We start from the raw sequence: 15,666 nt of genomic DNA, 5'->3' as shown, positions 1-15,666 counted from the left end.
ACGGTAATAAAAAATATACAGAAACTAAGAAGTACGTCACGCAGTTTAATTAAAGATGTTGCGTGGATACTTTAATAGTAAGATTCGTTTTATACGTACATTCATCTTGTCACACTATGTTCTTACTCTAAAAAGCCTGGGTAGTAGAGAAATATTTTTCTTTCTAACTTCTTTGACATTTTCTACCTGTTGTGCGCCAGGTATGAACGACTTCGTCCGGGTGAGTCGAGTGAAGGTGCAGTGACTTGAGCTTAAAGGCGCGACTACAGCGTTTCACGTATAGAAATATAAACCTTATACGCTCTAATGTGGGTTTCCAGCTTGTTCTTGCGTTGCGGTCTCCTCTCTAGACGCTGTTCGGCTTCGGCGGTCAGTCTTGAGAAGGTGCCGGTTGGTGTTGGAGGGAAGCGTTCCGGTTAAAGTGCGGTTTAACATTTGTGTGTATGTGTGTACGTGTGTGATAGTGGACTCGGATATCTACAATTGACTTGTTTCTTCGGAGAATATCCAGCAATGAAAAATTATTTTTAGTTACCTGATATTAATGTGCTCTACTAAAAGGACTTCTTAACTTTTTTTAAACTTCAAGGTGAGTGGTTTGTTCTGTGCTCCGTGTTACTAACACCGTAATCGTGTTTAACCCAAGAACCTTTCACAGCACCTGTCAGGTGTTGGAGTTACGGCTTCGTGCAATTGTTTCACCGTTTGTGAGTTTATTGTTAGTCGTATGTTGGGTGAGGTAATGAGTTTGAAAATATTAATTTTAAGTATATATACGGACTTCTAAATACACTACATTATATAAACTTGCATATCATAGAAATAAGTATATATTTCGTATGCAAAAATTTTAAGTATTTTGAAATGAATCATGAATACGGACGTGAAAAACATAATCTGTTAAATGTGGCCGTAAGTTCGAGTCCCGACTAGTAAATAGATGTAGTCATTGACAATATGAAGTCCACTTTGTCTTATAAAAAGGCCCGGCGTTATGTTGACCTTTTGTTACGATATTGTAATTGTATTTTCGAGCAGTGACACAAAGATAAGGGCTAAATATGGGCTTCGTTAAAACCCTCCGAGGATAAGAAATGTACTATTTAAAATATACGATGTTAAAGTTCTGTGTGGGCCTATGGTTAGCTTTGTACATTATTTACTACATGTTAGTGTAATTATTGGACAAGTATTTTAAGAGGTTAGGTACAGCTTACAGCAGCAAAATTTTGGAAATATTCAACATTTTTTTCTCCATTGCTGTATCTTGCACAATAATGAAAATTGGTATGTTTAAAACATTGTCCTTCTGTTATATGAAAAAATATCTTCACGATTAAAAAAAATTATTTACATTTTTTTTTCAAACTTCAGTTCACCGTGCAGTGATGAAGCGGCGTTTCCCTCATAACTCAAAAACTATCTAACATTCTGTGATAAAATTTTTTGTGTGTGTTTATACTTGTCATATCAACAATATGATGCAAGATCACTGCACTACCTTTGGTAGATTGTCTGATAAAAAATAAGTTCGTTTTAAAATAGTCAAATATCAGTATTTTCTTTTAACACAAAATAAAAAATATATTATTTATTAAGGAATGTAGTTGAAAGAGCATGATATTGTAAATATAAATTTCAGCAATAAAATAAAAGCTAGAGAACATAAAAAAGTTAAAGCGTTTGAGTTATGAAGGAAACTCTTCATCACTGCACAGTGAACTGCCATCATTTTTAATTCTGAAAAAATAAATGTAATTTTTTCTAAATCGTAAAGATATTTTTTTCATATAGCAGAAGGACAGTGTTTTATACATACCAATTTTTATTATTGTACAAGATATAGTAATGGAGGAAAAAAAGTTGGATATTTCCAAAAATGTTACTGCTGTAAGCTGTACCTAACTCCTTAATACATGGTTTAATTTTAAGACGCTCACACAAAAAACTACTGAACTCTCAATTTTCTGATATTTTTGACCACACTATATATGTATTCTGGAGTAGCGTAACACTCTGACCATATCATAAAAATAACGCAAGATTACTGTTTACGATAACACAGCACAAGCACATGATAGTGACACAGTTCCAGTTTCCTCTGTCAAGAATCGAACCCGAATCCCCTCGAGCTTGTAGGCGTACAAGCGTATGTATTGAACTATGAAGGACGATATGTAATGTTAAAATTCGAAGTACAAAGTATAAAAAATTAAACGACTGGTAATTAAATAGGAAAACCTTAATCAAATGGAATGTATACATATTATGACATAAAAGTTTGAAGGAGATTACAGTAATGGTTCTCATTCGGGAAATAAAAGGAATTAATTAAAATTGCAATGCAAAACTATGTAAAATAGCATGTATTTAAAACTCAAGAAGCCTTCTAGCCAAATTTTTTCTTAATTCCTCTACACAAATTTGTAAATAATAGCTTAAATGTGTCGCGTTTCTTTTCACTAAGGATAAATTTCAGGACACGAATTTCTTCCTTTCCCTCTTACTTCAAAATTCCAACCTTGTGCACACACTGAAAAGTGCCTTTTCGTAAGCATGATGATGCGCATTCTAGTCATTTGCCAGAAAAAAAGTACAAAAAATATAAATCTAATTGCGATATGATGAAAATGGTAAGTAAACTACTACTCTTACACTTTGAAATCAGAAGTAGAGTCTGTTCAAGTTATGTTTATGTAAAGAAATAATATTGCATTAGAATTTTATTACATTGGTGTGTATTAAAACATAATATATTATAACGTGAAATTACTAGAGGACTACTAACTTGATAACGCTGATCATACCAGTCCCTATTCTACAACACCTACACTTTACAAGGAATATCTAACTATGAATTATTTATGGTCGCATTTACAACAAAGCTACTAGAAGATACTTTCAAATGACGGAGGTTCCTGTAAGTTGACAGCTTTAGTTAGAAATAGGCCTATATCATGTTTACCGCGTATACGCTTCATTTCCGTGCTGTGTGTTGTCTTGCTTGTTATTGTATCACAAGTTCAGTTCCGAACGTTGGCAGTGGATTTTTAAGAGACAAAATCATCTTTAGCATTACTTCCTTCTGAAGGGAATTAAAACTGGAAAGCCAATGTTATAAATTTTATTTACTGTTAGTTTATATTCCACATCAAAATTCAACTTTGAAGGTAGCACAATATATGTGTGTGGGTTGCCTGAGTGGGCATAGGTTTGTCGCACCCTACACTTTAACTCCAACTATCCACTCGATCTATTACACTGCACAATGCAAGTCTTTCAATGTAAGTGGAAATCACGCCTGTCATCTGTCAGCAGATCTCTGAACAGTGTGACACTTTGCTTATCACATTTATGGCTATGACAAAGTTTGGAAACGGAACTGTCTCGGTTCTGGTGAAGATAATCTGCCAAAAGTAGGTTTTGTTCTACAAGTTCCACTTCATTTTTCGGAATTTCAATCCTTAATAGTGTACTTGGGAAATTTTTATTAGTCCTTCAAGAAAGCGATATCATGTTCCTTGTAATAGAAGGCTACCGTTAGTCGAAGGGCTAAATAATAATAATAATAATAATAATAATAATAATAATAATAATAATAACAGTGACTGAGCTAGTCATCAAAGATTCATGAAATATAAAAAATAAATATAATTACAGACCCAGTTATCGGATAATTTTCAATTAACGTGAACATGACGAAAATAATGACTTACTCAGCATTTAGAGTTATTTCACAAAAATGAATGTGAAAAATACAATTACATGACGGAAGTTGTAATAATTAATAATAATAATAATAATAATAATAATAATAATAATAATAGCAATCTGACAAATAAAAAATCTTAATAAAAGTTATATCGGAAGTGAAAATGTTTATGGTTGAACTAATAATCGAGAATTCTTCAGTAACATTAAAAATATACTTATTAACTGAGGTAATCATAAAAAATAGAGAAAACAGGAATAATAATAATAATAATAATAATAATAATAATAATGCCTTCAAGAATTCAGTAACAGAAATACAAAGAAAAAAATATTTGGAGCTAAGAGGGATGAAGTTACAGGAGAATGGAGAAAGTTACATAACGCAGAACTGCATGCATATTATTCTTCACCTGATATAATTAGGAACATTAATTCAGACGTTTGAGATGGACAGAGCATGTAGTATGTATGGGCGAATCCAGAAATGCATATAGAGTGTTAGTTGGGAGGCCGGAGGGAATAAGACCTTTGAGGAGGCCGAGACGTAGATGTTGTTTAGTCAACTGCCAGAAGACAGGTCTGAACCTCACAAGTGATACCAATAAGGCACTACTCATGACTCAACTAGGCCAGGAGAGAATGGGGTAGGATGGCTAGTTCCTTTCCCCCCTCCATTGCATATATCGCCTACTAGTTACATATTACACTAGTCAGACTTCATATGCATACAGACAATTGTTCTTATTCTGACACACATCGTCAAGTGAGATGTACTGCCTGATAATAGATGTACATATCAGCCAGAACCTCAATCAGAGGATAGACGTAGATGGGAGGATAATATTAAAATGGATTTGAGGAAGGTGGGATATGATGGTAGAGACTGGATTATTCTTGCACAGGATAGGGACCGATGGCGGGTTTATGTGAGGGCGACAATGAATCTCCGGGTTCCTTAAAAGCCATTAAATAAGTACTCAGAAATAGTTGTAATGGTAAAGTAAGTATCAAGAATTGAGTAGCTTAATATCAAAGACGGACATCTGTGATCTCCATAATTTTGATCTAGAGGCAATTATTTAATTCACAGTGTTCTTTATTATATTTAACACAAGTTATTTTATAAATATAGTGTTAGAGTTTGCATATGGTTTCACTATAACTGGAAAGAGATGAAAAATTGTACAAAAACCACAGCTATCTAAATTTCAATTGAGGCCAGATGTCCGTCTTTGATATTAAGCTACTCAATTATTTAAGTTTAACAAAATTAAAATATGATAAAATGAATCATGTTTGTACGAATATTTTTAACGGAAATAGAATATTGACTGAACTAATCGAGGATTCTTTGACGTACAAATTCAAAGCCTACCGTAGATAATTGTGTAATATTGTGATTGTGGAGCAGTAGTAGAATGAGAAAAGCAAAGGAAACCTAGTACTCGGCCAATGTTTGGCCTCAAAGTCACTTTGTTCACGAAAAAATATTACTTGATTTTCTGAAAATATAGTTGCAGTCAATTTCATAAGAATCCATTAGCTGGGGTAAACAGGATGTAAAATGTTTTTAATATAAACGGAAAGAATGTTGGAAGTACATAAAATAGCATTTATAATTCTACGCAAGTACGAACGCAGGTATCAAACTCGAATCCTGTCCTCCTGGTAGCATTTTGTAGACTTGACTCTGCTATTGCTGAAATAATTTTTGGTCTTTCAGTGTCACATTATTTTTTTGTCAATAACGGCGAGAATGAATGCGAATCTGTCGTGAACCACGACTGTAAGGCGAGGACACGAAAACCATCTCGCACGGCGTGACCAACCTAATTAGCTAGACCCGCTATCTGCCTGTGTGATGTATAATGAAATACATCTCATTATCATCAGGTTTAATTGTAGTAATTAATGTGTCCGTTCTTTAATGTAATCAAAATGGCGCTATTTGCCTCATCGTTAAGTTTTCGTTTGATAGAGCCTTGCCAAGGGTATCAAAATGAACAAAAAGCAAAGACTGTACTCATTTCTATGTCCGACACTGTTGATTACTTGAACCTCCAATCACTGTAACCTCCAAAAAGAAATAGCCTGCCTGTCATTAGCTGTGACTGGAATGAGAGTCCTTTGAAACATGATAAAATATGAAGGGCTCAGAACCATAGTGAGCCAAGCGCCATTTACTAAAAACTGTAGAAAACAAGTGTTAAAATGAAGTTATTACCATAATACAATGGAAACATGTAGCAAGTAATATAAAGTGTAAAAAAAAAGGTAAAGGTATCCCCGTAACATGCCATGAAGGCATTTGGGGGTAGAGCTCCATGCTTTCCATGACCTCGGCACAAGAATGAGGTGGTGTGGTCGGCACCACGCTCTGACCGCCTTTTACCCCCGGGAAAGACCCGGTACTCAATTTTATAGGAGGCTGAGTGAACCTCGGGGCCGTTCTGAAAGTTTGGCAACGAGAAAAAATCCTGTCACCACCTGGGATCGAACCCCGGACCTTCCAGTCCGTAGGCAGCTGCTCTACCAACTGAGCTACCCGGCCGCCAATATAAAGTGTACACATTAAAATTAAATGATATGTCAATCTTCATTAAACTATGGTATTCACTTAACTTTAACCCTTGCTTTATCCGTTTTTAATAAGCTTAAATGGCGCTTGGCCCACTATGGCTCTGAACCATTCATATAGAGTAGCTTGACTCTCTCAGAGAACTGATTCAAGATCATCAAGCTGGGGACCTTACTCTACACTTCGAAATGATTAAATATGTTTTTCTTCAAGTCGTTTCAGTCACACAGATTTCACCAATAAAATTATAGTTCACAAACTTTGAACTAGAATGTATATCATTTTAATCATTGTTACTTGTTAGACTAAGTTTTCACGCTTCCGTGTCATTAACCCTGTATGTGACGATACTATAACAATAATGGACATGAAGAAACTACTCAATAGTTAAAGATTTAACTTAAATTCCTTGACGATGAGTCTATGTCATAATCAAGACTCGTAAAATGTTGTGCTTCCAGATATTTGTCAATTCAAGGCCAAGCAAAACTTTCGTCTCGAACGTATAAAGATAGGCCCAATAAGAAGATGCCTTGTGTTTTTCTGAGATTGTTGTGAACAATAGAAACCTTCACAAGTTATAACATAGCTCGAGCGTCACCCGTTCAATAGATTCATGAAATCATGACACATATTATAAGAACCTTGTCTCTAATTGATGGCTCCGATGAAAATTTGTAGACAGAATATTGGGCACATATCAATAGTCTAATTGCGGATAGGCTTGTCACACCCTACGCCTATAATTATAATCCTTACCTTACAATATTATGTTCAAAAGCAACAGCCTAAAGACTATTACTGCTTGAGGTAGATGAGCAGGAAAGAATGGATGGTATGCATAACGGTCTTGTACTTGTAACAGTAGGTATCTAATAAACACTTCCTTTATTGACTTTGTGGCTCTGTATATTGAATATTGTGCTAACCTGTTGACAATAGAACGCGAAGTCCAGGATGTTTATTATAGAATGTCCAGAGAATGATGTATTGTGATGATAAAATGTGTATTTTATTATTTTAAACAAAGCAATCCTATCAGAGGCCCACTGATCAGCAGTAGGGATGTAAATTTTACGTGCTGTTCCCGTTTGTTCTCAAGAAAATGTCCTTTGTCCTCAATTTTGTTAGAGACTGAGTGATGAGTGAATTCCGGGACCATAGTGAGGCCCAAGAATTAGATCGGTGAAGGAAATCCATGACTCCATCGAATATCGAAACCGTGATAGCTATTCCTGCCAACAGCGCTACTACGCCTTCACCACGATGTAACCACTCATCTCTTATTTTTAAAGAGTATCCTAAGATGTCAATAGATAAATTAATAGTATCTTTAAACCAGCAAATTTTATATACCTATTTCGTCGTAGAAAGATTTTTTCCTTTGTTTTATATCTAATATACCTACGTAAATTTTATATGGATTATATCTTTTAAATTAAAAATATTATAGGATAAAATTGAAACAAAAAGAATACGTTTCCTTATCCTTGCTGTGTTTACTTATTTAATTGGTTATTTTACGAACTTTATCAACTGCTATGGTTATCTGGCGTCCGAATAAGATGAAGGTGATAATGCCAGCGAAATGAGTCCAGGGTCCAGCGCCGAAAGTTTCCCAGCATTTGCTGCTAATGAGTTGAGGGAATAGCCCCCCCCCAAAAAAAAAACATCAACCAGGATTTGAACCAGGGCCCGCTCGTTTCACGGTCAGGCATATTAACCCCGTTACTCCACAGCGGTGGACCCCTTGCTGTGTTAGTTGTGCTCAAAGATAACAATATTTTTAATACGTTCAGGACAAATATAACTATTTACAAGTCTTAAATTAATATGTAGTTCTTATGAATTGCATAACACGATTAGGCCTAGATAACAGAATATGTGTAAAATTGATTGAATAAATTAAATTAGCGTTGAACTGTATTGACTCCACAGCTTATGATGAAAAATGTTCCGTGCCACCAATTCATTATGTATTTCCTAATTGCATCTTTATGAATGTGCTGTCATTTCTGATTCCCATAGAACAGAAGGTGGAGAAAGTGGAAAGCTATTACACAATATTAGACTAAATTCTTGATAATGACACAGGATGATTCTCATTTCCAGTTCCTGATTAGTTATTTAGTTTTCTTTTCGAAGTAACTGTTATAATTACGGAGATGCAGTAACGAAATCAGGATGATTGTAAATAATGAAAGACACGTTCAATCAGCTTCCCGTTATTGTAAAAAAATATTGCATAATGCAAACTTTAAATAGACTAATGATTAGAATCGGATTACTTTCTAATCAGTTACTTGAAATGCAAGTCGTTAACAGAAGGAGTCGAGTGCAGCAAAATATATTTTATAATTAATTAACTGTAATGCAAATCTGGCTTTCAGATAGTAGCCCCGGTTTATTCGTTACTGAAGGTACGTTAACAGTAAGCCACAATTTAAGTCACACAGAATTTGTGTGCACTCAAAGTTGGGTTTTGGCGTCTTGTCAGCCCATTTGAGTTGTATGGATATAAAGGAAAAATTGTGACGGTGTCATGTATAGTTCCTGGGGTAGCTCAGTCGGGAGAGCATTCGTGCGCTAAGCGAAGGGTCCCGGGATCGATATCCGACCCCGGAACAATTTTTCCTTGAAATTATTCAATTAACTGTAATGTCTCGTTAGTACATTTGTGGCTACTGAATAAACAATTAGTCCACAACTGTGGAGTAACGGTTAGCATGCCTAGCTGCGAAACCAGGTGGCCCGGGTTCGATTCCCGGTCGGGGCAAGTTACCTGGTTGAGGTTTTTCCGGGGTTTTCCCTCAACCCAATATGAGCAAATGCTGGGTAACTTTCGGTGTTGGACCCCGGACTCATTTCACCGGCATTATCACCTTCATCTCATTCAGACGCTAAATAACCTGAGCTGTTGATAAAGCGAAGTAAAATAACCTACTAAAATAAAAAAATAAACAATTATATTTTTATTTCCAATAAAAAGATGAGAAAATTATGCCCCTTCTTAAAGGTTTAGTATTTTCTTTTAATTTGTGTGTTTTGTGTTCGAAGTAGAGATCTTGCACTTTTCACCACAATTTTGTGCACTTTTGACAAACAAATGTGAGCTTCTTATGTTGGTACTGCTGTTCTGCCATTTGTTATTGGGGGGGGGGAACATACTCGTGCTGAGATGTTATTTTTTTATGGTACTGCTGTTCTCCTACCATTATTTGACCAAATTTTTTTATCATAACCTTTTTATCATAGTCAGTGAGGAAGTGTGTGATCTTGCCAGCAAACACTGTAACATAGACACAAGAACATAACAAGGGGATTCTTCAATAGCCATGTGAACTGGAAATAAGTTAAAACTATTATAGTACACGAATTTCTGAGAAATTTCATACCCCACACACAACATGTTTTGAAAAGAGATATTGCTGCTTGTCATCAGTTGGACGGTTAGACGAAGCCATAATATTTAGGTCTAGAAGCGTACAAAATTATTATTGGTTTATTTACGATGCTTTATAAACTGCAATTGTTATCTAGCGTCTGAGTGAAATGAAGATTGGTAATGCCACCGAAGTGATGAGTCCAGGGTTCAGCGCCGAAAGTTACCCAGCATTTGGTCCATAAATAAATATGATTTATGTTCTCTCTTGAAGGATATACAGTGTATACACCATTTTACAATAACTTAATACACAAACACAAGTATTACAAGAAATGTTCAATGGTATTTGTAGCTTCAGCTCTAATCAACAGTAACAACTATCACGGTTGCCAGGCAACGATATAAAACAGATGTGAAATAAATGAATGAGGTGTATAAACAATTGAATGCTCTTTCATATTTAAGTATAAAAGTATAGGGGTGACATTTGAAATTTCAAAGTGGGATGGCTGGTGGTGGGGGTGAAATCCAGAATGCAATTAAGCCTGGTTTAAGTCTTCCCCTCAATATCTAAATAGACGTGTTTTTTTTGTTTAAATTGAATTCAATCCCTCCAATCGCCTTACAAATAGCTGCTTTCTTCGCTCCGTTATAACCTCAAGAGCCTCACATATATTCCTTACTCAATATTCTCATCACTTATCAGCTTATCAAATAGACGTCGTAAGTTGTCTAACCTTTTATGGCTGTGTTAGTACAGACTCCAAAAAAAAAAAAAAAAAACGCTATTGTCACGTTTGTTTTGTCGTGAGAGTACTGAATAAGAAATAGTCGCTGGTGAATATCATATTTTGAGAACTTTACTAATTTGATCTAAATTCTCACAACATTATTAAGTCCACATGAGATGATGAAAGCCTTTCATTTTAAAATAATTATTGTTGGCTGAGGAAAACATAAGAATTATGTTATATGATTCGTGATTTCTCTTCTTTCTTATATCTGTGGACTCCTCAATTTATTTTTCATAACGCATTCACAGTCAAAGCTCAATCAGTAGACCTACTCATACTAAAACTTTGTTACTGAAACAAAAGCTGATCTGATACAGCAGGTACTGTTCAGCCCTGTCGCGCTCCCCTTCAAGCCGATTCACTCCTTCCAGGTAGGGGAATAGGAACTGCACAATGTGCAGGGTCTTGATATGCCTGGTCTACAAAGACAAAATAAACTCAGCCGCCATATCCCCTCTTATGAATATATTTGTGTACGTCACTGGATATGACCGTGGCTTATTTGATAGACTATCCACGCACTACTCTAGCGAGATTGAGAAATACAACAAAAACATACAGAAATCCGACCTAGTATGTCGGATTCGAGCGGTGAAAGAGAGATTAAAACTCACGATCATTTCAATCTGATACTATGGAGTTCAGAAACTCATGTTCTCGCGGAGAAGAATTGCGTGTCTGGATCGAGATTATAATAATTGCCCAGAGTTCTTGACCTTGTTGTGTCATATCACAAATATGACGGCTGGTTCTACACGTTTTTTATGCAGGTATGAGCTCGTAGTCTGTAGGAACAGGGGTCTGTATTGGGAGGGGTAATGGTTCTCTTGGTCAAGAAGATGGTACCTCCTGGCATAATTCTCGAATATTATGACCATCCGACCACGAACACCTGCAGATTTGTATATCACGAATAGGCATGGAGGCTGTAAATTGGCCAGAGGGTCTGACATTTGCTAGATATGTAGATATAGGCCTACTTATTCAGAATTGCTTCAAAGAATAGAGTCATTGTAAAAGAATAAAAGCGATTGAAAGAATAGAAATTATGTTTCTAAAGAGTTTTATTCCTGTGTTAGCTTGTCATTTGCCTGATTAGATTTTCTCTAACTATAAGTAATAATTATACTGGCTTATTTGAACATATTTTAGACAAGACGCAGGATGTTGGTTACTTTTTGACCATCTAAAACTACTCTTTTATTTGGTTAGCCAGTTTTTATTATGAAGAAAAATTCTCTGTCATGTTGTTATGCTGCGGTTATTATTAGGATTTCTATGTCGTAACTCCATGATGTTGTTTCTAATTCTTTATGTTTCGAGTAAATACTGTAATTAATCTCATATCATAAGCTCACATTCTGATTCTAGAAACACTAAAATACTAGGGCCACTAAAAATACAAGGAACATAGGAATCGATGTTTAGACAAGGGAGTTTGTAGAAGCTACTTTTTCATCATTTTGACACACTTCCGGATAAACAATTAGTATACTTCTGCCTCCTAGTTCCTGACACACCTTTTTGGCATGGAACTGTTTGTTATTCATTATGTTGCTAGAGTCAATGACAAAGCTGTGACACTACCTTGTGAGTACTTGATACGTCAGTCAAGGACTGGGTGACATTTAATCCCTGTGGCGGGTTCGACGACCTTAACCTAAAAAGTTGCATGTCTTCAGCTTTTAATAACTGTCATAGCTGTGTACAGACAAGAAGAAGTGTAACCCGTACGCTCCTTAAAATAATACATCTGTGACTACTCACTGTTATTTGTCAAAGACGAGAAAGAGGCATCTTTAAATTTATGTTGGGACCTGCAATATATAAATTAAATAAGAGGATTGTGAAGTGTGACGATGGGTCAAGGAGATAGTCTGGCCTCAGTACCAAATAAGACGTTCGTGAGATATTCTTCTATTTAGATAAAACAGTTAGGGAATACAGCCTGATGAATTACTGCATCCTTTAATTAAGGGCAGCGGGCTATGAACCCATATACAAATTATGGAAAAACATGCACCAATACTTTTGACTATATCTACCACAATATTTATGATACCCATACATAAATTTTACCACCGAATCTCGAAAGAAAGCTGAATTGAAAGACATACAGTTCACTTAATTTAGATTATTCATCTGTCCTAAATAATTTATTTAATTGTTGCAACAAATCGAAAATACATTGAAACATAAGATCACATAAGTACAAATTCCTCGTAAACTAATGGTCCTAATTTTTAATATATCTTACATTATACATATAGCTATAAGAAACTCAATTTTTACTTAATTTGAGAAAGATTTGTCGGTTTTATGATATTAAAAAAATTGTAGTCAGGAAAATATAATTTTCACAGCATGTATAAAATTATGAAACTAACTTAATTTTCAAGTTATAAAAATAAAAACCGAGTTTCACTATCACAAGGCAATATGTAAGATCTAGTAAAAATTTGGGACCTGTGAGTATCGTTAGTTTACCAAGAAAATGAACCTGTGAAATATTATGTTTAGGTATATTTTCGATTTGTTCCAACAATTAAACAAATTGTAAAGGCAAATTAATAAACTAAATTAAGTAAACTATAAGCCATTCAATTCAGCATTATTTCAAGACTCGGTGGTAAAATTTATGTATGGCTATATTAAATCTTGTGGTAGATATTGTCAGAAGGGTTACTGCATGTTTTGCCATAATTTTTGTATGCTTTCACAACCCTCTGCCCTTAAAATTGTAGAAATGTGCTGTATCGCAGAGTTCCAGAAGAATTCAGAATGTCAATATATTTTCGATGGAATATGAAAGACACCCACTTATTATTGAATTATTTTTTCTCTTGACACTGTCCAACTATGGTAAACAGCTGAATAAATACTGAGTATCTATTGGCGTCTAGTTTTGTTAAAACGATAAAATAATTTCAGTTGCTTGTATGAATTTAAGGAATAATATTATTTGTTATTTTTTATTGTTTAATTAATTTTTTTTTCTCGATGAGATTTTAATTGAGCCACTGGTGTAACCTAGGAATAGAGCGTGATATTCATGCTTTGAGGCTGCAATTGGGCGTAGATTCTAATCCTTCTCGGGTTGATTTCCTGGTTGAGGTTTTCCGAAGTTTTCAAGTAAAGCGAATGTTAGGTAATCTCATACCGAATCCGATGATTCTTCTCGCCAGAATACCATCTCGCTATCCTCAATTCCATCGACGCGCATAACCTTGCAGTTGGTACAGCATCGTTGAGTAACTACTTTAGAATTTTTTTCTGTATTTTCTTAATTAACATTTCCACTGTTATTGTGTTTTGTAATTGTATGCAGAGCTATCAATTTTGTTCAGTACCGCTGCCAGTCACAGAGTAGTGGCTCCGAAGCACGGCCGCTTAATGTCTACAATAATCACATAAGGTGCAGGGGACTGATTAGCTAGTGCAGTGCTATCCATTAGCATAACCTATCCACAGGTACACAAAACATAAGTTACGTGTGTTATTTGATTGAACTCGATGTTTTTTTTTCTATTTATTCTGCGTTTAATTTCCTCCCGAGTGTCATTTTATATTTCGTCGTTGTTCCTGCAATAACTCCTATGTCACATATTTTTCGATTTTCAGATTTTTGCTCTATTAAATAACTTAAATAGTGTTACAGCAAGTAATAAAATCTCCTATATGTAATTATATATCTTTGTTCCGAAAATGTAAGAATTCACAGTCTCCTATGTACGGCTACCATAGGATGAATAAATGTGTTTTTCCTTCCTCCTGAAAGATTTTATATTTTGCACATAGAAGTTATTGCAGGAACGACGACGATTTGTTACTGTTGCTCCGAGGTATTTCAATTTTTCCACATTTTCAAACGATGAATTTCCAGTTTTTATATTTTCATTTCGTACTATGTTCTGGTCACGAGACATAATCATATACTTTGAACATAGAATCAGTCCCATTCCGAGGCTTGGAAAATGCCTGTTATTATTCGGCTGAGAAGCTTTAGTCATCCAGTTTGCTCTCAAAAAAAAAAAAAACAAAGTTGGAATTTATAAAACAGTTATAGCCCGGTTCTATCTGCATGGTTGTGAAACTTGGACTCTCACTTTGAGAAACGAACAGAGGTTGAGGGTGTTTGAGAATAAGGTGCTTAGGAAAATATTTGGAGCTAAGAGGGATTAAGTTATAGGAGAATGGAGAAAGTTACACAACGCAGAACTACACGCAATGTATTCTTCACGTGACATAATTAGTAACATTAAATCCAGACGTTGGAGATGGGCAGGGCATGTAGCACGTATCGGCGAATCCAGAAATGCATATACTGTAGAGTGTTAGTTGGGAGGCCAGAGGGAAAAAACCTTTGAGGAGGTCGAGAGTAGATGGAAGGATAATATTAAAATGGATTTGAGGGAGGTGGGATATGATGATAGAGAGTGGATTAATCTTGCACAGGATAGGGACCGATGGCGGGCTTATGTGAGGGCGGCAATGAACCTGCGGGTTCCTTAAAAGCCATTGTAAGTAAGTACTATGTTCTTTTTTTGTACTATTCGTCATATCATATGTATAATTTTCATCAATACATGATCGACCTATACACAATCCTCATGGTTTTTATCTGAAAGTGATATAATGAAGTTGTAGTTTATTTGTACTTAGTCCAATCAAACTTTCAAAGTGGTGTTTAATAAGGCAATACACCTTATTTAGGGCCTATCACCGCTTTTATATATTGTTAAACTCATTTTCAATTTATCAGGTATCATGTCAGTTCGTACAAATTTTTAATGAACTTCATTAATTTTATTTAAGTGTTAAGTGTTTTCCACATACTTTATTCCAGGAGTGTTTCTATTTTTATCTAGGGCTCACGTCATTTACTTCATTTTCTTTAACTCTAAATTTGCTGTGTTAATTTAGGTTTGTTATATTTTAATTTCATCCTTTATGTTATTGTATAACTTTGGGAAATGTTATTTTCATAATAAAGTCTTGTCATTCTATTTTTAATGCATAAATACTGTTTCATTACAGTTCATTTCCAGGCTCCATAACTTCATATTCTTCATTGAGTGTTCTTGAGAATGAAGAATTAAAGAAATATAATCCTATTGGATTAACTTATTTTTACTTAGTATTGTTATTTTGTGTCAAATCTTAGAACAGGTAAGATATTTTAGAAAAAATAGTGT

At 34.9% G+C, this 15,666-nt stretch overlaps 1 protein-coding gene across 6 annotated transcripts in view; it reads left to right on the top strand.

The window, feature by feature from the left end:
* The first annotated feature begins 385 nt into the window (after window positions 1–385).
* Window positions 386–15,666, top strand: part of uif (sushi, von Willebrand factor type A, EGF and pentraxin domain-containing protein uif) — a 431,448-nt gene continuing 416,167 nt past the window's right edge. For all 6 annotated transcript variants that reach the window (XR_011329717.1, XR_011329716.1, XR_011329718.1 and 3 more), the window contains exon 1: window positions 386–589. The gene's annotated coding sequence lies outside the window, so the exon portion shown is untranslated. The remainder of the gene's footprint in view (window positions 590–15,666) is intronic.

This window comes from Periplaneta americana, chromosome 16 (assembly GCF_040183065.1).
Source record: "Periplaneta americana isolate PAMFEO1 chromosome 16, P.americana_PAMFEO1_priV1, whole genome shotgun sequence".
Taxonomy (NCBI): Eukaryota; Metazoa; Arthropoda; class Insecta; order Blattodea; family Blattidae; genus Periplaneta; species Periplaneta americana.
The sequence above is the reverse complement of the archived record's forward strand: the minus strand, read 5'-3'. Positions and strand labels throughout refer to the sequence as shown.